Raw genomic sequence first — 27,347 nt, 5'->3', positions numbered from 1 at the left:
TGCGACATTTTAAATGAGCACCGTAAACTATTTAGCTGCGTAAATAGGGGGTTTCCGTTGACTGCTTTTCTGATAATCATAGAGGACTGGAGTGCTGTGGTAGGAGAAGCAGCAGAAGAAACGCTTATGGAAGTATTTTTATGCGCCCAGTAGTAAGAATGGGAGGGAAGAAAGACGAATTGAGTTCTGCAATAAATTTCATGAACTAAAAGTGAACGCACAATTTAAAAATCGCCGGAGGGGGAGGTACACGTGGAAAACGCCAGAAGACACAGGAAGGATGCCATCTGGATTACATCATCATGAGGCAGAGATTCCGAAATCAAATACTGCTAACTTAACAATAATTTACGCCTTATGGTTCTGAAGTACAATATCTTTGTGCTGTATTTGGTACATGCTAAATCTGCGTGAACAGGTCGATGTGGAAGAGATATTAAGTACCATGGATTATGTACTGCTGCCCTAGTTTGTGTCTTATTCTTACATAATTTTCTAAGAGAGCACAGTTATAGTTCTGTCATTAAAAATGTAATTATGACTGTGATGCAATTTCTTACTCAATAATATTAGAGATATGAGACATAAATTAAAACGTACCGGCTTCTCAGCGCTGCACTCTTTTTTTAACCTTAAATTATTAATTAAACTTACCACAAAGTGTTAACCTAATGTTGAATTCTTATAGCTCTGGTGGTTAACTGGCACGCCTAGGTATTGTAAGGAACAACTTCTAATTTGCTTGTCTCACCATGTGTGATCGCTGGAATTGACAGTGTCAAAACTGATGGTACTTGCGAAGCAATGCTGTTGCCGCAAAGTCGATAAGTACTTCCTGTTTGCTCTAATTAATTACATCGATAAAAACTTCCCTCGTAACATAATTGAGCTTGGCTCGCGAAATAAGAACACTGGAACATTATCCAATAGCGTAACGAGCTGACCACAAAAATTTAATAGTTAAAAACTGACGTATATAATGAATTGTTTAGGAAGTTCGTTGATATATATCGTAGCCAAATATTGCAGTGGTATGATAAAGAATTATTAGATTTTGAACTCTGATAAGGTGTTGGTGATGCAATGTTCCAGAGGATTTGTAGTTTCAGTTGAACAGAATCAATGAAACCTAAATTACAGCCACCTGATCAGCAAAATAATGCTATAATGATGGAAAAAGTTTTTTGGTAAACACATACACAAATTCACTCACCTGGTTAGAGAATATAATAGGTTTATTTTTGATGGGACTGAGATATCTGCTGATGTTGTAAATTATATTTTATTATCACGACTTTGCTTCTGGGGCTATTGCTCCATCATCAGGTGCTACATATCAAATAGTTTTTCAAGTCTTCGATTTGGGACAGGCGGCCCAGTAATCACAGAACATGTAACCCGTATCGCCCTTGCACAGGAGTTTCATGCCGGCGAGTGGTTCTCTGCTGGAAGTGGGTGAACATATAAACGACGAAGGCAGCCAAATGTTGTCAACGTTCTTTATTCCATCATAAACAAGCATATCTGCTGCATCCTCGAGAAAGCAGACAACACGCAACAGGCATTGATCCGTGAACCCTAATGTCACAATCAGGACTTGGAGCTGTAAGCATCCTCAAAAAAAGCTGTGGTGCGTGCCCTTGGTTCCTTGTACATTACAATCGCCAGCTGTTTCGATGACAGGGTGGTGTGACAGCTTCCAAAGTCGAGTGGCTGGATTGAGATATTGTCAGTGGCAGCGGAAGACAGCAGTATTGCAGAGGGTGATGAACCGTAGACCATTAGCAGGAGAGTAGTGCTGCATCTGGCGAACTCCAGTAGCACGGAGTTGGGTGGGCTCCACTTCGTACCTCGGGCCATGAGGAAGTGGCAGTAGCCACAGTAGGCTGTCTCAACGAGGCGGCGGTAGAGTGAAGGCGATCTGACGGCCTAGCCATCGCTGGTTCGCAGCGTCACTGCTACCATAATAGCTGCGTCAGGAGAATTTCGTCGACTCCGCAACGGAGACTGACACAAGGTTGGTGTCAACGCATAAACAGCCTATGCCGATGACTTACTCGTATACAATAAACCGATCGCAACTATCACCTAGTATTTCGTCGAACCTCCATTGCTCTTAATAACTGCGAAAATCCTCTTAGGTATTGATTGCGCAAGGGCAGTGATACCTTCTTCCTAGATTGAGGTCAACTCCATTCGAATTATAGTTTACGGCTCAGCTACAGACTGAAACTGTCGCATACTGTGATAAACAAGCAATGCAAGTATCCACCATAAATCTCCATCTGATTTAAATACGGACTTTTCAATGGCCAGCTCAGAAATGGATTTCTTCATCTTGAAACTGCGACTTTCCCTTGGCAGGCATGTGAATCCCAGTGTTCTGGTGGTGGAATAGGAAATTATCATCGTCAAATTCCTCATACATACGAACCAATTCAGTTTCCAGCATTCCTGTATTATCATTGGAGTTCATTTCCTGGGTGCAGCCATGCTACGTTGGACGCGCCTTTGCACAAAATGATGCCCAAGTCATAACCCTGCCACCGCCGAAGCTTTTACACATCTGAACGTGTTCTTCTGTAAGTAGATCATGACCGTAATATTGAAAATAATGTTTCCCATCCAAATTAAACTACTTCTCAGCATCGAAAATTACTTTTTTCGATCCTACGGTCCACGACATAAGTTCTTCCGAAAATTTGAGTCGATCCTTCTCATGCACATTGTTGAAAAGTGGCTTATAGAGCCATTTCTTGAATGCTACTTTAGTGTCTGGAGCCAGGGGTTTTCTAACATGTCTGGAAGAGACTGGTAACTGAAAATCATTCTCATTTGGGAGGAACGCAAGCCGCTGACTTTTTCTTTTCGCAGAATCAAACGTGTATCTGATACTGACAATTTTCGCGTCCGGTCACTTTTGATGACAAAATTATCAACAACACAGATGAAACGCTCTAATTTCATAGCAATCTGGCTGGTTGGGCATCCCCATTTCTTTGTGCGCCTTAATTCATGCTTGTTCGGAACCCGATGGATGCTTTCCACGTGGCATTTTCACAATAACATCCGTCCGAGCTTAGCAGACACACCTCCAAACTGTAACTGTAGTGAACTGTTGACATTCGGCACTGTGCTCGTCATCCAGTGGACCTGCCTTTATACCAACTTCCACCCATTCCTTCCCGAAAGACAGCCTTTCTCCAGTTTTTAAGTGCTCGGTCTAATTTTAGAGTAAAATAAATTAAATTTTCTTTGGCTTTGTTGTAAACTGTTCGGTAAAATGCCTTCAATACCGAATGCATAAATAAAATATTTTTCCACTAAGAACCACATGCCTTTGTACTAATTTCCGCCACCATTTACAGGAAGTTAAGGAGATGGAACCTGGATAATTTGAGAGAACCGGAGGTTGTTGAGAGCATCAGAGTGAGCATTAGGCAATAGATGAATATGACAGGGGAAAGGGATACAGCAAATCACGAATGGGTAGCTTTAGGAGATGAAATAGTGAAGGCAACAGGGGATCAAATAGGTAAAAAGACAGGAGTAGGTAGAAATCCTTCGACAATACAAGCGATATTGAATTTATCTGATGAAAAAGGAAAACTTAAAAATGCAGCAAATTAAGCAGGCGAAAGGGAATAAAAACGTTTAAAAATGAAATTGATAGGAAATCAAAAACGCTAAGCGGAAGTGTTAAGAGGACAAATGTAAGGATTTAAAAGCAGTTGATACTACGGGAAAGATGGATACCGCCTACAGAAAAAATAAAGAAGTCTTTGGGGAAAAGAGAACCAGCTGCACGACTATCAAGATCTCTGATGGAAAACCAGTCTTAAGCGAAGAAAGGAAAGCTGAAAGGTGGAATGAGTATACAGAGGGTCTATACAAGGGAGAAGAACTTGAAAGCAACATAGGAAGGGAAGTCGACGTAGATGAAGGTGAGGTGGGAGATGCGATATTGGCAGAAGAATTTGACAGAGATGCGATATTGGCAGAAGAATTTGACAGAGATGCGATATTGGCAGAAGAATTTGACAGGGCCCTGAAAGATCCAATTCGAAACAAGGTGCCGGAAATAGATGGTTACTGATAGCCTTGGAAGAGTCAGCCAAGACAAAACCCTTCCATATGGTGTGAAAGATGTATGAGACAGGCGAAATACCCTGAAACTTCAAAAGTACTGTACTAATTCCAATTCCAAATGGACATGTGGGAAATTTGGGGAATGGTTGCAAAATATTAGCACGAGTCGTTTACAGAAGAATGAAAAAATTCGTAGAAGTCGACCTCAGGGAAGATCAATTTGGACTCAAGAGAAATGTAGGAACACGCGTGGCAGTACTGACTTATAAGATAGGTTATACAAAGACAAACCTACGTTTATAGCGTTTGTAGACTTAGAGAAAGCTTTTGACAATGTTGACTGGGATACTATTTTTGAAATTCTGAACTTAGGAGGCGAAAAATACAGGGAGCAAAACGCTATTTACAACTTGTACAGAAACCCGACGGCAGTTATAAAAGTTGCGTGACAAGAAATGGAAGCAGTGGCTGGGGAGTGACACACGGTTGTAGCCTGTCCGCGATGTTATTCAATCTGTAAACTGAATGAGCGGTACAGGAAAGGAAAGAAAACTTTGTAGTAGGGATTAAAGCTCAAGCAGAAGAAAGAAAAGCTTTGGGGTTGGCCGATGACACTGCAATTCTGTCAGAGACAGCGAAGGACTTTGAAGAGCATTTGAATGAAATGGACAGTGTCTCAAAAGGAAGACATAAGATTAGCACCAGGAAAAAAAAAACAAGGGTGACGGAATGTAATGGAATTAAATCGGATGATTCTAATGGAAATAGATTAGGAAATGAAACACTTGAAGTAAATGAGTTTTGCTACTTGGGCAGCAAAGTAACTGATGCTGGAGGATATAAAATGTATAATGGACAAGAAAAGCATTTCTGAAGAAGAGACCATTTATTAACACAGAGTATAGATTTAAGGGTTAGGAAGTATTTCTTGAAGATATTTGTCTGGTGTGTAGCCATGTATGGAAGTGAAACATGGAAATCAAACTATTTAAACAGAAAGAAAATAGCTTTCGAAATGTGGCACTAGAGCGAAATGGTGAAAAGTAGATGGATCGATCACGTAATTAATGAGGGGGTAATGAATACATGGAAAAATCCTGGAGATACTAGAAGTTATCAGATATATTATATAATGGTAAGACAGAGATTTAGGAACCAGGTTTTAAATTGTAAGACATTTCCAGGGGCAGATGTGGACTCTGACCACAATCTGTTGGTTATGAACTACAGGTTAAAACTGAAGAAACTGCAAAAAGGTGGGAATTTAAGGAGATGGGACCTGGATAAACTGACTAAACTAGAGGTGGTACAGAGTCCCAGGGAGAGCGTAAGGAAACAATTGACAGGAATGGGGGAAAGAAGTACAGTAGAAGAAGAATGGGTAGCTCTGAGGGACGAAGTAGTGAAGGCAGCAGAGGATCAAGTAGGTAAAAAGACTAGGGCTAGTAGGAATTTTTGGGTAACAGAAGAAATATTGAATTTAATTGATGAAAGCAGAAAATATAAAAATGCAGTAAATGAAGCAGGCAAAAAGGAATACAAACGTCTCAAAAATGAGATCGACAGGAAGCGCAAAATGGCTAAGCAGGGATGGCTAGAGGACAAATGTAAGGATGTAGAGGCTTATCTCACTAGGGGTAAGATAGATACTGCCTACAGGAAAATTAAAGAGACCTTTGGAGAAAAGACAACCACTTGTATGAATATCAAGAGCTCAGATGGAATCAGTTACAGTTTGTTACATTTACAATATACAGTTACCTATATTAAGACAGGAGTAATAAGATTTTACACAGTTGTACATATGGACATCACCTGTAGTGTAATGGTTACAACAAATTTATATCTCTACAGAAAAAGTAAGAAAATAATCGCATCACTGTTTTACAACAATGAATCACAGAAACATCAGAGAAGTAAATCATGCGAAACAGTGTACAGTAATGTGATTGATGAGAAACATTATTAAATCTATGTAGAATGACATATATAAAATACTAAATCTATTCATATGAATATGTGTGTGTGGACATCAGTGAAATACACGTAAGTGTAGGGAGTAAGGTAGAAGGAGAAACATAAGGATAGCAATCACACCCAAGAAAAACATCAGAGAAGTAAATCATGCGAAACAGTGTACAGTAATATGCTTCATAAGAAACATTATTAATTGTATGTAGAATGACATACATAATATACTAAATCTATTCATATAAATATGTGTGTGTGGACATCAGTGAAATACACGAAAGTATAGGGAGTAAGGTAGAAGGAGAAACATAGGGATAGTGATCACACACAATAAATAAACACATGAGGATAGTGGTCATACACAGAGATAAGGAGAAACATAATGATTAAAAACACGGTTTATTGAGTACCAAGGTTCACATCAAAGAATTTTATGCAGGCAGCCAAACGTCAGTCTGTTATTGTACCTAATACAGTGAGTAATTAGCATGGTATCTAGTTATAAATTATTTTTTACTTTGGGCACCTTTTAATCGTTTTACCCACGATTTCTACAAAATTCCAACAAATAACACTATTTACTTTACCTCTTTGCTTTTTTCTGTCATATAGTTCATACATTCTTATAAGTTCATATTACTTAGCTCCATGGCCGTTCCTAACCATATGTCATCTTTGTGCTACCTAACCATCTCTCTTATTTGTCCTACCTAACGATATTTCGTCTGATATTTACTCTGATTAATCATTTCATCTCAAACTCGTCTTTTTAATCATTTCTTTGCTAATGTAAATGTCGTACAACTTCCCTTTCTACCTTTATCTCTTTGCTTCCTCTGTACACCTGTTTCTTGATTTCTTACACATCTTTCTTAACTTAAGGGAGCTTACTGCAGTAATACACTTAACGTAATTATTTTACTAATGGCGCTGCATCCTACAGTGAAAATTTATACAGAGTATACGTATTATAAAGAAACTCAATAAATAGAATAGGAGACAAATACAACCCGAAAATTCCTTAAGCTAAAGCATTGCATGTTATTACGTTACATCACATGTAAATACAAGACGACAGTTTGACTGCAATGTCACACATGTAAGTATATATATATATAAAAGAATCTTATTTTATGCCTTGGCAAAAAGAATAAAGCTGAAAAGCAAAAAGAAAATCATTAGTATCTTGCGTATACCCTGTATCTCCTTTCTCTTCTTGGTTCACTTTTTATTCTAAGTAAATTGTCACACCTCACGATTCATGAGTTTCATCATCATTGAGTATAGTCAAAAATATTTCTCAAATGAACGACCCATTGCTGATGACCTGTGTAGTCCCTCAGAAATGGTTTATATAAAACTGTCAGTGTTCATTTTATTAGAAATTACTTATTCGGATTCCACTAGAAATTTTGAAGTTTGTTGAATTTTTTGCGTAATAAAAGAAAGTCTCCCGATTCTTGTCAAAGTTTACCTCACGCGCAACGAGAGTCGCTCTGGGATACCGTGCACTAGCATTGTTCATTGCTAATTGTTGCTGTGCGCTTCAATGCAAGAAATATATTGGAAATAGGTGACACGTAGTTCTATCATCTGAGTACAGCTTTAGTACATTGAGTCTAGCCCTTCCCAAATTTGGCACTGTGAGTTGTGATGTATATTTCTTTGACTGTGTTGGTTGCTAATTGCAAAATATTTTATGTGCTATGTGTTCTGCCGATTTTGTCTACCTGAATTGTGCCTGTGAGAATTTATATAATTACTATCTAAGTTAGAGTACTGATTATTTTTATTATTGTGGTAATTGTAATTACACCTGTTCAGCTGCGAGAATAGTGCTTCGTATGGACGATGTCAGTTATCCCACTTGTAATTGTTTCTGTGGTTGTGTCTGTTTCGCAAGTTCCTATAGTTTTTCTTTTCACGAGGCATAAAAGCATCTTAGTTTCTCTTGCGATTTTTATTGTTTTTTTTATGAAGCCGTTGTTCAAAAATGGTTCAAATGGCTCTGAGCACTATGGGGCTTAACATCTGAGGTCATCAGTCCCCTAGAACTTAGAACTACTTAAACCCAACTAACCTAAGGACATCACACACATCCATGCCCGAGGCAGGATTCGAACCTACGACCGTAGCGGTCGCGCGGTTCCAGAATGATGCGCCTAGAACCACTCGGCCGGTGAAGCCTTTGTCACTGTCCTACTGTAATTTATGAAGTAATGTTTGAAATGCTTCTAAATCACCTTTACATCTGTTGGCCTAAATTACGTGGCTCAAACGTGTACGAAACTTTCTTGAACAAATGCGAATTAAGTCCGACGAACTCTATGGGTTTGATAAGTACTGATTTCTGCGTACCACGTTTTCAAAATATTTCCTGGGTAAAAAAGGTCAGTCTGTTCAAAGGTTTCTAATAGTCTACAAAAGGGCTTGGTAGAAATCATTTACCCTTTGGAAAACTCTCACATGTGACAGCATTCTTGCTAGAGGTTCATTTTCCGAATAACCGTGTTCAAGTTGCCAGTTTGGTGGTAAAGAATGAAGGAACTGATTAATCCAAGTTTGGGGGTGAATTTCGTTACTCTGATTCCTGAAAACGTTTAACTTACGTACTGTCAATAAGAGGCGCTAACAAAATTTACCATTTTTGTGTGAACAAGATTTTTGTTATTGCACCACGTTTGCGATTCATTGTCGTATATGGATGAGTTTTCTCGTACAAAATCACCTTAACGCCACAAATGGTATGGTCACCAAAGTTTTCTGAATATGCATGTAAACGGTCAAATCAGTCCTTTTGGTACTCACTGTTAAGCTTTCTTTCAATACACTCGACTTTTTCATGCATAGTGTTCCTATAACCCTTATTTTTTCGATTAATGTTCTCATGATTTTCTTTAAAATTTGTTAATGACTGGTATTCTGCTGTGTATGAAAATAGTTCTCTCATTGTGTCATTCGAACATCTGTCCGCCTTCGTAGCGCAGCGGTAGCGCTACCGCCTAACACGCAATGGGGGCCCGGGTTTGATTCTCGGCAGGGGAGTGGGTGTTGTGTGCCCCTCATCATCATTTTCATTATCACTGGCACGCAAGTCGCCGAAGTGGAGTCAGCTACAAAGACTTGCAATACGGCGGCCGAACCCAGAAGGGGATATCCCGGCCAATAAATGCCTCACGATAATTTCATTTGAACCTCTGTCTGCACTGGCTGACAAATTTCCCATTTTCATTGTCAGTTCACCAACTTTTTCTTTCATTGTGCTTAACTGTTCTTTTCGTTCTTCAGAACTGAGTGTCAAAGTTTCCACTTGTTCGGTAATCTCTTTTACCGTTGTGTTAAGCTATTCTTTTTGTTCTTTTGTCAGCGTAGCTATCGCACTCGGAACTACAGTGCTGAATTTAGCTAACAATTCGTCCTTGTCATTACGCTAGTTCATTTTCATGTTTTCGTGTTCTGTTTCAAGATTATGTTATCAAATTTCAAAACTGCTAATTATTGGTTGAAGGTCATCTTTAATTTCTTCTCTAGTCTAATTCAGAATATCGACGTGCATGGCTTTCTTCTAACGAACGAGGACACCTGACTCAATCCAAGCATGCCTCTCCAATTCCCTAAATATAGACTCCACTGTCCTAAGACACCACAGCAGTAACACATGAGCAGTGGAGTAGTGTCATACAAACGCTTTGTCTTATTACCGACCGTGCTACTCATGTCCATTGGTAATGAAGACAGACAAGTCAAATATATCTTCGTAAATATCATATCCCTTAAGAATACTTACAGCAGGACAATACGACACACCATACGTCCAAATTGCTACAGAGTGGCTGCAGGAACATTCTTCTGAGTTTAAACACTTCCGCTAGCCAACAAACTCCCCAGACTTGAACATTATTGAGCATATCTCGGATACCATGCAGTTCAGAAGAGATATCCACCCCCTCGTCTTCTTACGGATTTATGGACAGCCCTGCAGGATTCATGGTGCATTTCCCTGCAGCACTGCTTCATACATTAGTCTAGTCCATGCAACGTCGTGTCGCTGCACTTCTACGTGCTCGTGAGGGCTCTACACGATATTAGGCAGGTGTCCCAGTTTCTTCGACTCTTCAGTGTATATATAAGAACAATGTGAAATGATTTTTCAACGTATTACATGTTATTTCTTTATATACCTCAGTCACACTTCTCAAACCCTTTATTCGTGTTCCTGGTTGCTAGCTCAACGACTTGACACGTACGTAGATGTCATTCAGTTACAGTAAATTTTCAATCTGTGTTTACAATAATAACATACATTTTCGAACACTTCACTGCGTTGTGGTTCTATAAAGAAGATATTGGCATCTTCTAAACAAACAGTAAGTACTTTTATGTAATAAACTTCTTGTATTGCGCATAAATGTATATCGAAGGTTATGCTTCTGAGGAGGCAAGATAATTTGTCAGAAGTTGTAAAGAGAAATAAAACTGTATTTCATACTGACTACTGAATTTTGTTCTGAAAAACGTTTCTTATTTTTCACACACAATGTAGTGCAAAGAATACGTATTGCATATGTAGATGGTTTGAGTGCACAGGATGTGAAATTCAGCATACAGAGCTACCACTTAAAGCAGGAACAATGGCTGTAAGGGTCGAGATGTGACCCTTACTGCGAGGAATGTTCGACTGATGAAGTTGGGTGGAGCGCTGCCTCTCTGTCTGGACGCGGGTTGTGGAAGTGGTGGCGACTGCAATCACTCACTGGACTGCTAGAATCCAGAGTTCTCATCAGTAACATGAGTGCAACTAATTGTATACAAACAAAAGATATGTGTCAAATATCTACAGGAGAAGTAGCTCAACGATATATAACCTGAATATTGTTACCTTGGATTTATATTTTACACTTTCAGAGTGCCTGTTCGTTACATTTAATTATTTATGCAGTATTATAAAGAATTTTCGCTGATATTTTATTAAGTCACTAAGCCGGTCTTACATTTGGAAGGTTGCGTCGTTTACTGTTGTGGCACACGCTTTTTCCTGTTGCTGTTTTGAATGTGATGGTTGAAAAGATGTAAATTTGCTACTTGCCTACCTAAGATTGTCGTAGTCAACGGTACAGAAAGGTGAGTGTCGTGACCTCTGACTGCCACGATGCAGCTTGACCAAGTTAGTGAGAAGATAGTGTCTATTCTCGCTTGAGGCTTTGTTGCACGGAAATACAAGCATTCCATGGCTACAACGCAATCGCACAATAGATTTATTTGACGAGTGAGATGCTTCAATACTTTCACATTCCCACTATGCCCTCACGGTCAAATTGAAACAGATTCATATGTCACAGATTCCGTTAAACTGCATGCTGTGCAAAGTACAAATGCCCTTCCACCTCTCTGTACATAATTTCATGCTCCTTAAAACACAGTCCTTTCACCTGACCTAGTCGTCATATGTAATTCAGATTTCAGTTAGCTGCTCTAGTATTGAAACTCTTCATGTGCCGTCCTCCATCAACTATTCTTAATATTCTTCTTCTCTTCCCATTTTTCATTGAAATCTTCAATAGTAATTAGGTTCTGTTCATTCTTCCATCAGTAGATCTTCTTCTCTTGTTTTCTTGAACCTCTTTCACCATTTTGGTATACTTCATATACTTGATGTTTGATTACAAGCTCAACAATTCGTTCCACCAATAGGCCATTTCTCAGTGTCTAGCAACAGCATCTGTCCTTTGCGTCTACAGTTTTGCAAAACCAGTTTATTGTAATGTCTTCTCACTTGTCAGGACAGTGTTTCTTTGTCGTTCTACTCTGTACCTAACCTTGTCTCAAGGTACTGCTTCAATGTCTCTCCCTATCTTTCACCGCTCAACGGTCTCCTTCTTCACTCAATTACATAGATATAAAATTTGATCATATAACGCATGCCATTTAACGAGTTTTTTTAGTTATTTCGCCAGCTTCAAAGTGTAATCGAACTATCAGTGTAGCTTCACAATGATATTGTATTCTCACAATATGGAACCCACCTCTCTGCGCCGTGTCACGTACATTAGGAGTCCATGCTCCTTTACTTTCGCTTGCATCATACGAGAAATCACAATGTTTGAATGCAGTTGTATACCCTCTGAAATTCCGTGGTTCATCTCATACATAGGCGTAGTGGAGTGCTATTTCAAACTGTTTGTGCTTCCCTGTCTCGGGTCCACCGATTCTCTCTATCTCTGGCGTACTGAATCTAATAAGCAGTGTCTTACTATAGCATATAACCACCAAATTTCTGTTATTACCTGTGATTAGTTTATTTATTTCCTTTTATCTGATTGACAGAGGTTCGATTGCTAGAACATCAAAGGGATAAGAGAAATGGTTGTGAGCATATATGTTTGATGGTTCAGTGCGTTCAGACAAGATATCCAAGTCGTTAAATGCATTAGCCTCCCTATTTAGGGTTTTATATACTTATTTTTTTAAATTTCTAAATCTCTGTATTTTATAGTTGTGTCTTTGTAGATTTCACACTTTCATCAGAGGTTCTCTCTGTACTGCTCTGCCAGAGAAGTGTACAGGATCAAGAATGTACAACTGACACTTTATTTATGATTTCATATAATGCCAAAATAAAATGTAATGAAGATAGTGCCATGTGTGTTTACACATTTCAGAGTTTATCTTAATTTACCAAACTGCTCTGTCCTTAAGAAAGACTAAGAAAATATATACATTATTCTACTTGATTTTATTGTTATAAGCTATGCGCAACAACTGTTGCAGAAACAGTATTACTAGAACAGTACTTCAGGTTGGTGTCAGTTATGATTCTTGTAGACAGATAATTAGGAAATGCCCTCAAGTCGTTAAGCGTGTAAGTTTCCAGTCCTCTGTTTTAAATTATTGCTTTTATTAATAATTATATTTTCTGCTTTTATTTTTGTAGGTTTGACACTTTTATCTGAAGTTTAGGGAATGTACAGAAGCATGACCATGATCTTCACCTGTCTTTATTGTTACATACGATATCAACGTTAAATGTAATGAAAACAGTGTTGGGTTTAGCTATATTGTTTATCGGGAAAGTGCACATCTTTACGTTCTCTCATTTCATTTAATCGTTGAAAATTTTGTATCACAACTTCTACACAAACAGTGTCACTGGAACCAGTTGTATTTCGTCAGTATCTGTTACCATCCTTGTACACAGAATGAAGAGAGAATTGTTCTTCCTTACTTCCCTTCTTAACACTACCTATCTTAAAGAACGTATGCCACACACAGGCTGTACATGTCCATACGTTAATGTTTGACTTGTGAACGATGAGGTGGCGCTGTGCGTATTTCAGAGCTCTCTCATGATGTAAATGTCTTGGTTGTGTGCTGCTGTTTGTATTGAAGCACATATCATGACTGCAGCTTGCAAGCCCGATAATTTCGTAAACCATTTAATTATATTCTATTTTTACCTGTACTTTTAGTGTTCAAGCTTTACTTTATGGTAAATCAGGCCAGCAGCGGTTACCAATGAAAACGTATATGGCTCTGACCTGAAACGTGTTTAGCCAAAGAACTAAACGTTTTATTGTGTTTTCAGTCTGATTTCTAGGATCTCTAACCAATAGTTGTTGTATGATTTTTATTCCAGTTATGTTTCTCTAATACGCATGCAGTTGCTTGATAATGGCTACACAGCTGAAACGTAGTAGTAGAGAAAATAAAAATTAAATAGAAATGAAATGCAATCTATGCAAGAAACTTGTTTCTTTCAAAAAGTCATAATTTACAGTATGTCTGTTTTACATGAGAAATTTAAGTGAAGGCTACTATAAAATCTCAGATAAATACGTGAAATGTACCTCCACCTGACATTGGTGAATAAATGATCCCTGTGGAATGACCATAAAAGCGATGAGACACCAAACTCTGAAACTCCTTTCCTGCATTGCTGTGCACTAAGGGTGTTCAAAAATAGTGCTCTGTTGAAGAAGAAGGATATTGTTTCAGAGCAATAGTAAGCAGCTGTAAAGACCAATTCATCATCTGATTCATATTTCCACAGTCGAGTACATAAAAGAGAAATCACTAAAATGACTGATGGCTGTTATTCCTAGAAGCATTTCCCAATCACTAGGCCAGTTTCTGAATCTAAAGTGGCGCAATAAACAGTAATGTATTGGTAGACTTTCTGCACACAATATAAGTCGACCCCTAGTTCGAAGTTAAGCTCCACTGAGTAAACAGGCACGTTTCCTACGTTTTTGACTGTAATGCATTTTATCTTGTAGGAACTTGCTGTTAATTTACATTTCTCAACAGATGGTTGTCTTATGGAGGCCGCTTTTCTGCTTCTGAATTAGTATTGAGTCCCCCAGTAACCTGAATTTTTTTAAGATGTTTAACTCTCAACTTCAGTCCAAGAGAAGTATTATTTGACTGCAGGTAAGGAAACCCTAAACCAATTTTTATTTTGGAGAGTAAACTACATAATTTTATTTAACTCAAAATGACTCCGAGACTTTAGTGTATGTTTTTGGAAGTTGAGTTTAACAATCGAAACAGATATTTTTTCATACATCTAAAGAACGGGTGATCATAAGGTTACAAAAATAATACTGTTTGAAATATCCTAACACGATTAGCAGAATAAATTTTATTTTTTTCACGAATAAATCATTCAGTGTTTCTGTGGCATTTTCCCTGGATTCCCAGTTGTTACTGAACAGATATTTATATTGCACAGTTTTCAGTCTCAGTCAGCGTGTGTCTTCCTTATCAACTATGCAGTTGCCATGGTATTGTTTTTACATAAATCATACCTTCTAGAACCAATAGTGAAACATACGTGACACATGCAAGCAAGTGAATTTTGTACATTTTAAATATAATGCTTTGTAATTACCAAGTTTCATGCGTGAGTATAATGTTTCAGTATTGATAAGTGCGATGCAATGTATATATTTAGTGAGTTACTCTAAACTTGTCTTTTGCTACATTTTAACGTTAGCTCAACAAGTTTTATAGTTCGTTTTGGATTCCCTTACACTGCCTTCATATTATATCCTGATACCGTTTGAGAAAGTGTATAAGAAAAACATTAGTTCGTGACAAATGATTTTAATAACCTTATTTGTGGTGAGTGATTTGTGGTAATACCAATTTGTTTGGATATATATCTGTCGAATATGCCCTCTCTAGTAATGGAAATTATTTTTGTACTACGCATCTGTTATTCGGAAGTATTATCTACATTTTATAGCCAGGAATAACACAGTAAATATGTCACCGTTTTATGGTATATTCACACAGTATTGATACAAGTAATTCAGTTATCCAGGGCCAAGTTGTAGATCAACACTTTGTGGAAAGTTATATAAATTGATGTTGGTTACACCAATGTCCAGGAAGTGCAAGTGAAATGTAGAATTCAGGCGGAATTACACGTCCATTGGCATACTAAGCGTAGTGGACGCTGAAGACCAAGTTCCAGTATACCATTCGGATTCAAAGTCCAGAGCGCAGCCAAATCGGCATCGAACAGCGGGTCTACCGAAGTGTAGCATTCCGTAGTTGTGGAGTAGAACATAGCACAATGATAAATGGCTTGTAGACGTCAGTAGCGGCGTTAAATGAGGCTCCATAGATAATGGAGCCAGCGGCTGGGGTCGCTTTTCTATTCCGGGCGGCCAGTCGCTGAATGTTACGAGTGGCCAGTCTCTGTGGTTTGAAGTGCGGGCGCGCGAATGCGGCATGCGAAGTTAGCAGCGGGCTGCACTCCGAGAAGTGAGCCGGCGACGCGTTTCTCGGCCGTGCGTAATGGAGTACGTCGCTGCTCGATGCGGAGATTTAGTAGTGGTGGATACCTCACTACAAAAGTCGCGTTTTCACTTACAATGTTTCTTTAATTAATTCTTGAATTGAAACGTACAAAATAAACCGATTTCGTTATTGGCAAAGCAGATTCAGCTATTATCAAGTGTACAGAACAAGTAACTGACCTAAGGCTTATTATTAACTATAGAATGTGGATTTTTCAGTTCAGATTGTAGTCCGATAAGTAGTGAACATTTTATTGGTAGCTGTTGGACATAGCTGAATTTCATAAATTTGCTGAGAAACATGTTTGGTTAGAAAAGATAGGTTGAATTTAAATACCAGAGACGTATTCGCAGTTGCAGATATAGACAACAGTCAGCTGGATAGTGGAGTGGTGGGAACGAAAATTTGTGCCAGACTGGGAAACGAACCCGGATTTCCCGCTTTCCTTAGGCTCTCCAAGCATGACTTATGGCCAGGCACAAACTTCCATCCACAACCTGCACTTGCACATTCAGTGTGTATATTCCCGTACAAGCGAAACATTTTAATCGAAAGTTGCTTTCCCATAGTCAGTGAATAAATATGTTTTTAAATAAATCACAAATTAAATTATCTGCCAGTAGAATGCTTAAGTTTTTGAAAGTTTCCATAGCTTGGGAGTAACCACTGATCTCTTTAAAAAATACCCATGTTTGTTATTCACTTAAAGTTTATCAATGTTTACTTTATTGCAAACAGTTTTTACTCGCTTTTTTTCCCTTAAAATTTTGAAACACGACTATTCTGATGAGCCTTTGATCATTAGTTTTTCTTCATGCTGAGTAGAGGTTTTGCTGATTATGCAAAATATTTTGCTACTATCTGAATCTCACATCAATATGGTCTGAGAAGCCGTTGACAATATGATCTATACTTTGAGGTAAGAATGTTGATGCATCAACAACAATGGTGTAAGTCTCAGTGGTGTTACATCCTATTTCCCTGATTGCTAGCAATATGAAAGTAATTAACTTCACGAAATGCCAAGGGCTCTGTTAAAGCATAAGACATGATATGGTATACAAAATTCAAACTTCACAATTACATCTCATTTTTCTTACAAGCTACATAGTTTAATAATATTTTAAGTTGTTTCATTAATTTTTCAGTATACCCCGTTATGTTTTCTTTCACTCGTTTTGTGTGTGTGTGTGTGTGTGTGTGTGTGTGCGTATTCTGTTCAATTATGTACTATGTTTAGCCATCCTGTAGCTCTCAGACCTTACGTTTGTGTCTCAACTTTGGAAATCATTATGTTCTTTTCTCACTAGGTATCCACCTGTAATGCGCAAGAAGTTGTTGCGGATACTAGCTGCATAAAAGAACCGCCTCAGTGGACAGAGACTTTTGGCAGAGCTGCAACTTCTTAATCATAATCTTCTTAGTCACAATGTTTCTTCTTTGGTGCTCGCAGTGCCCAAACGTTTTGTAGTGAGATGATTACTAAATGATATACCAGTTGCAGCAATCGAATGTACAATACCTTTAGATCATGGTTACAGTCTACAATACCTATTAATGTATTTCCAAAAAACTGATGATCACAATACGCCGAAATGAGATCGTTATGATTTACTCTATAAAACCCATAACAAGCAGTGTATTTGCTATATCAGTATCGTAATTATCTTAGTCAAATGGTGTGATGTCTCTCATATACAAAACATTCACACTAAATTATGTGAAGTGGAATGTATTAGTTGCACATAAGATTGTAATACTTATTATTTATAAGTTTTGGTCCAGAAGCAAAATATAAAAATTATACAAGCTGATGTTGATTAGCTGCTAGGGGCAAGTTAACCGGCACAGCTGACTTTTTTGTAAATTTGTTCATTACGAAGATATGAGCAGTAGTGAATCTTTTTTTAAGAAGACCCTGCATTTTTATTCAGTAATCCGCTTTCTCCACTTAAGACCATTTCAAAAACGTATCAAAATGTAGCATTCTCGTAAACTTGACGTTATTAAAAACATAATGTAAAATTTATCTAATAGCCCACAGTGCACATATCCAGAGTAATGTAACTCATCATTTGCAGGAGACGACAGAAAAGAAATGGGAAGAAAAGTGCACATCGATCATTTAGTCATCTCTCTTCACGTTCCTATGAGTACAATGTATACTAGCAAAGAGAAGGTAGAACTGCTACTACTGCGATTAATATTACTAGAAGTAGTAGAAGCAACAGTGCTAATAGTATTACTATAGTAATATCAGTACTGCTATTGCAAATCCGTTAAGACCGTTTTATGACTGTTTATAATATTACAATCTGTATGATTTTTCAGTAAAATATGACGCAAATATTTTGTATTACACTTAGGCAAGTGTAGGAGATGTCCATGAAAAAATTCAATACAAATTAAGTCTTCCGTGTTGTACTAAACAACTCCCCCCCAAGTTGACCAGATTACTAAAAGTACAACGAACCTGACTATATATGAATGTAAGCACATATAGAAGAAAGCATTAGCCTAAACACACATGTGCAGATTTCCAGTTTAAAGATCGGATCAACAGTATTATGCTTTCATATCACTAACTGTGCTTAGCTGATATTTTTGTTCATGTACTGCTATTTCGTATACCATACGCATACCAGCAGTTGCGAAGGCAAATAGAGGCCACAGGGGTGTAGAACTGCCAGAGACGACACACACAACAGATTCCATGGCGCAAGTCACAGGCAGAAGAGGGCCACTGGCCAACCTATCATGTTGTGTGTACATGGCTCGGAGTGGCGCGTTAGCGAAACAGAGGCGTGCAGCAGAGTATAAATAGGTGTTGTTTTTTAACAAGAGTCACTCAAGTGTGGCAGCTCTCCTGGACGACGAGGCGTGTCACACCGCGGGGCTACACCCAGTAACAGATGAGGCGGCAGCATCCCAGTCCATGGCGGGTCATTGGTTCGACCCTCTGAGGCTGACGTGGGGTCTGCAGCCAGCCAGCGGGGGGCAACTCTTCGGCTCGCTACCGCGAGCAGTCGTCTTGGCTCCCGACATATGCTGTAGACTTCTGAGGCGAGGGCCGCAGATTCGGATGCCGGATCTCGGGTGGTCGTGGCCGCCACGTTCTCAGCTACACAAACGAGAAAGAAACAGCAGAGGGGCAGGCCTACGACTCCCGGCCGAGCAGCACGGAAACAACTGGGACGGTGACCGCTGATGCGGCTGCTGGCGCAGCCATCCTGAGGTAATCGGAACTCTGTAGCTGGCGTACAAGTCTGGCACGACTCAGCGTTGCGTTGCACAGGCTGCTCGAGTGCTTCCACAGCATTGCGGGGCCCTGTGGCGCATACCGAGGTGAACAGAACACTATAGTGGAAACAAATAAATCATGTGGAAAGTTCTTGCAGACTTTCAATACGCCACATCTGGCGTCTGATACCACAACATTTGGTGTTAGAATAGCGGAAGTCGTCTGTCCAGTACGACGTTCGAGCCCACTGCCTGCAGTACAGTCACAAGATGTGGTGAGTGCTGACAAAACAGTCCTTTTGAGTGTTGGACGTTTTCTTTCCTTCTTATTTGTGTTTCGAGTATGGCTCCTGGCAAGCCACCTTTTAGATGCTTTGCTTATGCATATTATTTATTTTATCAGAATAAGTGTTAGTGTGTTTGGGGCAGTTGTTTTTCGTGCCATTTGATTACTTTTGTATGGGGCTATGATGATACTGAGTGTGATAATACAGAGGTGTAGGAAGTCAGATTGTTCTTGTACTTAAATGTTTTTGTTGGGACTAACTGTGAACGAAAGTAACACAATGGCAGAGTCAAGGACGCAAGGTGTGTCAGAATCAGAAGCGGGGCCGATTTTGAGGGAAAATATAGCAGAATTGACGGTGGACAATACGCAGTTGAGAAATCAATTAAAATCTGGAAGTGAACGGGAAACCGCATCTGATCAGATGTTGCTGCCTAGGGTGCAGGAGATTGATCGAGCCGCCGCAAGTTTCATTATTCTGTTTTGTGGCAAGGCATCTGAGGATGTGCGTTCGTTTGTGGAAGACTTGGAGGCTTCAGCGGTGATGAATGATGAGCAGTTGTTACATATAGCCAAAATTAGATTAACGGATGAAGTGAAAACATATGTAGGGTGTTCTGAGGCCTTAAGGAAGGCAGGACAGTTTAAGCAGTTAAAGGAAGGGCTTTTACAAAGGTACAAGAAACAGAATAGCGCTCGGTACTTTAGGGAGAGGTTAAGTATAATGACAGACAGGGGGAGACGGTGGAGAAATTTGCGGACAGGATAAGGGAAACTAATGAGTATACTTACGAGTTGGGTCAGAGCAATGAAGCGAATAGTGTTCTGTTGCAGGAAGCCGAGCAAAGGGCACTTGATGTATTTTTGAGAGGGGTAACCGGCGCATATGTGACGGAAAGTGCGTGAAGGGACTCCAAAAGATTTGTGCTCGGCCATTCATCTGGCAATTCAATGTGAGGAAATAGACGTGGTAACAGGGGTATGTGAGAGGCAAACAGTATTTGCAGCGGGTATAAAATGTTTTAAGTGTGGTCGTACGGGACATGTGCAGAGGAATAGAGGAAGGGGTGGAAATCAGCAGCGAGGAGGATGGAGAAGTGGAGATAGGAGAGGTGGACAATCATTAAATGACAGAGGAGGCCCAAGACCCAACTAATTTCAATGCTACTAATACGTATGCAGAGGTGGAATGTCTAGTGACAGGATCCGTAGGAACTAAAAAGTTTAAGATTTTGTTGGACACAGGGGCGCAAGTGTCAGTGTCTACTAAGAAAATAATGGGACGAAGGAATATAGACCCACCACGTTTTGGGTTGCGCGGAGTGGGGGATAAGGAGGTCACGCCTTTGCGGTCGGTGACAGTTGACTTTCGCATAGGGAAAGTCCGATTTAATGCACACATAGAGGTAGTACCATGGGTAAGCGAGGGCTACGACATGATCCTAGGAATAAATTTTTTGCGTCAGCATCATGCCAAGATTGACCCTGGACAACATACTGTGGATCTTCGTGGAATGTTATTTCAGCTAGGGGAAACTGCTGTCGAAGCACTGCTGTCGCGAGGGGCATTCAACGTAATGAACAATTGAACCGCGTACATTAGCATTAAGGCTTTATTCGTATGAGTGTATGTCCAGTGGCACCGGGAAGTTGCTCTGGGTAAGTGTGGAGTCGAATCTACCTGTGGGTACAGTATGTGTTATTGAACCATTGGAGGACAATGAAGATTTGATCTTCGTTGATCCATTTTGGATAGTGGGACGACGGCTGGCATGAACTTATTGATGCAATAATTTACCAACAGCCGTATGTATTGTAGAAATTTATTTTATTTTATGAACTTCTATGTGCTACCATGCCGAAACTGGTAGCACATAGAAGTTCATAAAAGAAAATAAATTTCTACAATACATAAGGCTGTCGGTAAATTATTGCATTAAGAATGAAGATTTGGTTTCATTGGGTTGTTTTGTGAAACGTAGTGTTTTACGTATACAGGAGGGGAACGACTGGCGAGTACTTCTCGTGAACGTGGATAATTTTAGCGCTGTAGACGCGAATTTGGGGAAAGGAGTTTTAGTAGCAAATTTGGATGTGCCAGATGATGAAGACTGGTGTTCGAGAGCTAGGCGAAGCGTTCAACTACTAACTGCCGATAGAACTGCATTGTGTAACAAAATTAAGCATTTGAAAGCAGGATAAAGAGAGCATATGGAAGAATTTTTGTGGGAATATAAGGATTTGTTTTTTCCACAAGAGCCGTTACCAGCAACTCCATTAGCTCAACATTGGATACCAACAGGGAATGAAGCACCTGATTACCGTGAACCATACAGAATACCGAGGTATTTGCAGCCGATTGTGGAGGATTTCATTGATCAGCAGCTTGCAGAGGGTATTATAGAGGATTGTGATAGTTGCTGGGGAGCAGGCCGTGTCGTTGTGCCTAAAAAAATCTACGGATGGAACTAAGAAATACAGGTTCTGTCGTGACTACCGATACCTCAATAATAAGACAGTAACGGACGCATACCCCATTCCAAACATATCGGAGACTTTGGATCACTTAAGACAGTGCCAGTACTTTTCTACGATGGATTTGACAAGTGGTTATCATCAGTTAGAGGTGGCTCCAGAGGATCGTCCAAAACCTGCTTTCTCTAAACCTGGAGGTACATTAGAATGCCATTCGGTTTTAAAAAAGCTCCAGCGACGTTTCAGTGGTTGCTAGACAGTGTCTTGAGGGGTTTGAAAACACGGCAGTGTCTTGTCTATTTGGATGACACTATAGTGTGTTCACGTAGTATGGAGCAACATAGACAGCAGTTAAGGGAAGTCTTTTCGCATCAGAATAATATTTGGGTCAAAATGTCAGTAAGGACGGAGTGCGAACAGATCCGAGGTTGCTATAGGCTGTAAGGGATTTTCGGGAACAGAAAACAGTTCAGGAAGTGCAGTCATTCATCGGAATTGGCAATTTATATCGAAAGTTCATGAAGGATTTTGCAGATTTAGCACAGCTGTTGACGCGATTGTTACGGAAGGGTGTGAAATTTGAGTGGACAGAAGAATGTCAGAAAGCGTTTGACAAACTGAAAGAAGTGTTAACATCAAGTCCGGTTCTTGTGTTTCCAGATTTTGAAAAGGAGTTTATACTAGCATGCGATACATCGAATCAAGCATTGCGGTGTGTTCTTAGTCAGGAAATTGATGGGAAAGAACATCCTGTAGCCTACGTGTCTATGCAGTTGAATGCAGCAGAGAGGAATTAGTCAACAACAAAGAGGGAGATGCTTAACGTAATCTATGGAGTCACATATTTTAAATGTTATTTATATGGGAGAAGATTTCGGGTAGTGACAGATCGTGCTGTGTTGAAATGGTTGATGGGGTTGAAGGATTCATCCACTAGACTTGCTAGATGGGCTGTGAGGCTTAGTGAATTCGACTACGAGGTAGTGCACAAGCCTGGGAAGAAGCACGGTAATGTGAATGCACTAAGTAGGAAGGTGGAAAAAATAGAAGTAATAGGTTATGACCTAGGAATATGGCAAAAATTACAAGACGCGGACAACCATTGTAAACTGTATCGGACTCAGCCACAATTGAATATGTACGACGATCTTCTGTGTAGGGAAACGAAGTTGCGGCCAAGGGTAGTAGTATCAGCGAAACTGAAGGATGAGATTTTAAAGGAAGCACATGATCACATGTTATCTGGTCATGGAGGGTGTGGAAGGACGAATAGGAGAGTGGCGCAAAGGTATTGGTGGAGAGGTAGGAAAGGAGATGTGGATCAGTATGTCAAGAATTGCATACAAGTGCGCAGAGAGCAGTTTTGAGTCGGAAACAGATACAGCAACAACTACTACTGGAAGCGACATGTCCATTTTCTTTGCTCGGGATCGATGTCTTAGCACCTTTTAGGTGAACACCATCGGGGAACAGATTCGTTCTCACGATAATAGACCATTTTTCAAGGTATGTTGATATGGTGGCTATGCCAAATCAACAGGCAGCAATGGTCGCGCAAGCGTTAGTAGATAACTGGATTTTGAAGTTTTGTTTACCAGAGACAATAATTACTGACCAAGGGACCAACTTCAAGTCGGATTTAATGAGGGAACTGCGTAAATTGTTGAACGTAAAGATGTTGAGGACGAACTCATTGCATCCACAGGAGAACGAAAGGACAGAACGGGTACGCAGAACAGTCGGGAAGATGCTGAGTTTTTATGTGGATTCTCATCACCGTCATTACGACGAGTATTTGCAGCATATTGTATGCGCGAACAATACGAAAGTTCATACCAACACCGGTTTGTCTCCATATGAGGTAGTGTATGGGCGAAAAATGTCGTCACCGTTTGATTTAGTGAAGCTACAGACAGGAAGGACCGGTGAATCTGTACGTCAATTCGCAAGGACCATTCGGGATGTTTGGAAAGAAGGCGAATACGAAGGCTTTGGAAAGGTAGGAAGACGCAGTGAAGCGGGGAGAAAGTTTACCGCAGTATAGGGTGGGGCAATGAGTAATGCTGTCCAGCCCCTATACACAAGAAGAGAAAACAAAGTAGTTCCTCACGATGAATGAAGGGCGATACCAAGTTGTTGAAACCACATCCACCGTTAATGTTAAGCTTCAGCAGCCAACTAGAACGACGATAGCACACGTTTGGCGGTTATGGCCATTTAAGGGTTGCCCGGATATGATTCAAGGCGTGTCGCAGGAACGAAAGAAAGAGAGAGTGAAGAGAGGTGTTAAACGTAGAGAAGAACTGTAAGATAGAGTTCAGCATGAAGTACCGTATGCTCTGCGATCCAGAAAGTGGTAGAGAATTTGTAGTTTTTTTTTGTTTTGTTTTCTTGTCATGTACCATTGGGTTTGCGTAGGCTAATTATGCATTGTATTTTATATGTGTTTTCGAGTATTGTGAGCCTGCTAGGGACAGCAGTCTTTTTCAAAAGGGAGGAAGGGTGATGGTGATCCCTTTCATCAGGTTAGTGAAAAGGGAAATGTAGCGTCTGATGTATGTGGAGTGTTGTTGGAGGAGAAATCGAACGCAGTTCTGGAGAAATAGATGCGTCGGAGTAAATTTTGCGGCAAAGCCTTAATAAATATGTGTTGAACGATGGCAGAGTAGTACGATTTCTTGATTAAACTTATAGTTATTGACAGTGCTGGGTCAGGAAAGTCGTGTTTATTAGAGGCACCAATTCACATAATGTAAACTTAAGAATGAAAGTGGTCACACAGTCGGTGTTGAGTTTGGATAAAAAATAGTGAATGTCAGAGGAAAATCTGTGAAACTAAAAATATGGGACACATGCACGATGCAGTTATTTTTAGCTAGGGGGAAAGGAATAGACTGTCCAAGGGACGCCGTGGAGACAAAATTGAGCTTCAATGCGTCGGGATGCATTGGATCTTCTCCAACTACCAGAATTTTGTAGTAGTAGTAGGTTGTTTTGAGCAAGGAGTGTTTCCAGAAGTGAAACGTGTAGACCTCAAAGGACGCGGAATTTTAATCAATGGAAGTAAGTGTAACATAATAGGACCAACCTTCTATCTGCCAGCGTCAATTTCAGGAGTTACGCAATTCAATGTTATGCAGCCACAGCTGTACGGGCTAAAAGCCACTTTAGAGTTTTTGCCAAGACAGACTCTGACCTTGTTAAATCAAACTCTGGAGCCAGGTCTGTTGAGATCCGTAAACCAGTTCATTTTAGAGCAAGAGGACGCATATCAACCGAACAGCTTGTTCAACATGTCGCTCAGTGTAGAGAAAGGCAATGGCAAATAACGATCATTTTGAGCACACCTATGCCTGAACTTTGTTATGTGTTGTTTTCTTTCTACTCTAGCAGAAAGCCAATTCCCAGAGGGATCTGGGAGTAGTCCAAGTCCCAGTAGATTGGATAAAATGGTTCAAATGACTCTGAGCACTGTGGGACATAACTTCTGAGGTCATCAGTCCTCTAGAACTTAGAACTACTTAAACCTAAGGACATCACACACATCCATGCCCGAGGCAGGATTCGAACCTGCGACCATAGTGGTCTCGCGGTTCCAGACTGTAGCGCCTAGAACCGAGGGCATAGGCAAAGGGCAATAGACCACATTTAAGTTTTCTAATAGTAAGGAAATATGCCGACCCAAATAAGTTAAGAGCTAGTTAAGGGTCGACCTGGGGACCGGGTGTTTCTGAAGAGGGGAATAATGTAGCGACAACACCGTTTAGGGTTGGGGTAGCTAGTTTTGTAAGATATTCGGAGCAAGAGCGACAGCCAGGTGCGGGCCGCATTGCAGTAAGTTATGCATACCAGCAGTTGCGAAGGCAAATAGAGGCCACAGGGGGGTAGAACTGCCAGAGAGGGCGCACACAGCAGTTTCCATGGTGCAAGTCACAGGCAGAAGAGGACCACTGGCCAACCTAAGTGTTATGCGTACGTGACACGGAGCAGTGCATTAGCGAAACAGAGGCGTGCAGGTGTTGATGTCTAACGAGATTCGTTCAAGTGTGGCAGCTCTTCTGGATGGCGAGGCGTGTCACATCGCCAGGCTACACACAGCAACAGGCGGGGCGAGTGTCCCAGTCCATGGTTCGACCCTCTGAGGCCGACGTGGGGTCCGCAGCCAGCCAGCGGGTGGACCACTCTTCGGCTCGCTACAGGGCTGTGGCTGTCGTCTCGGCTCCCGACACACGCTGGAGACATCCGAGGTAAAGGCCGCAGATTAGGACGCCGGATCGCAGGCTGTCGTTGTCGTAGCGTTCTCAGTTATGCCAGCGAGAAAGAAGCAGACACAAATTTCAATTCATACTTATTTTGCCCTTACATTGTCACTATTACCAGGGCTCTTCGTCATTTTAATTCATTTCTTCAGCTTCCAACGTTGTCGTAGCCAAGGATGAGACTTCAATGTCTCACGGAAAATTTAATTATAAAGAGCTATATGATCACATGTGGTACAGGACTTCCCCATTACGTCCAACGCTGGGGTTCTATTCCAATGGCGGAGAGCCGTGGTAATAGTGACAGTGTAAGAGTAAAATAAGCTGGAGGAGTTTGTGTGGGGGAGGGAATTCGACTTGGTTAGTTCGTGCACGGGTGATGCAATGGTCTGCTTTTATGCCTAGTAAGCGAGAAGACCTGGGTTCACTTCCTGGCCATAGTATGAATTAAAATTCATTTCTTCAGCTTCCAGCATCATCATAGACTCTTAGAAACATAAAGCAATTCCCCTACGCAAAAGATCTTAACCTTACTGTGCAGGTAAAAATGTATAACTCAGTGAAGACCAACTAAAAGGGACCCTGTCTAACAAACAAAAAGAACAGAGGCTATATCCTTTAAAAACTGAACTAAGCGCATTCACTTTAAGATACAGACAGAAATTGTAAACATATTGGGAGGAATAGCAACTAGAACACAAAGAAACACCTAAATATCCACCAGTATTCCTTGACAGGACTTTGACCAATGAAGGTCATGGCATCCAAAGTGCTAACAAAGTAGAAATTATAAAGAAATGAACCTCAAATACCGGGGGAGAAAATCCTACCGTGCACAAAACAATCGACAAAGGTCTGCGCTTCCCACTTCAGAGTACACCCGTCAAGTCTGGTCTAAATCTGCCCACAGGTGTATAGTGGGTGTCATCCGGAAACAAATGTGCCTTCTCACGGCCGCCTACACCATACGGTAAAATCTATAACGTAGATGGTTACCATGCTTCGTGTATTCAACGAGCAGCAACAGAATACAGTGAAGAGTCCTTAGATGAAAATCGTGTAATGTACCTTGCAGAGGGCACGATTCCAAAGACACTGAAATCCAGATGGATTTTCCTGAACAGTATGGGCATCATACCTCCAGAATTTATGCACCACAGGGAACTGAACCAATGAGAACCAAACTGCAGTGGCGATCTCGGATGATGTTCAGAAGACCAGGA

Source organism: Schistocerca nitens, chromosome 5 (genome assembly GCF_023898315.1).
Source record: "Schistocerca nitens isolate TAMUIC-IGC-003100 chromosome 5, iqSchNite1.1, whole genome shotgun sequence".
In the NCBI taxonomy this organism is placed as follows: domain Eukaryota; kingdom Metazoa; phylum Arthropoda; class Insecta; order Orthoptera; family Acrididae; genus Schistocerca; species Schistocerca nitens.
The sequence above is the reverse complement of the archived record's forward strand: the minus strand, read 5'-3'. Positions refer to the sequence as shown.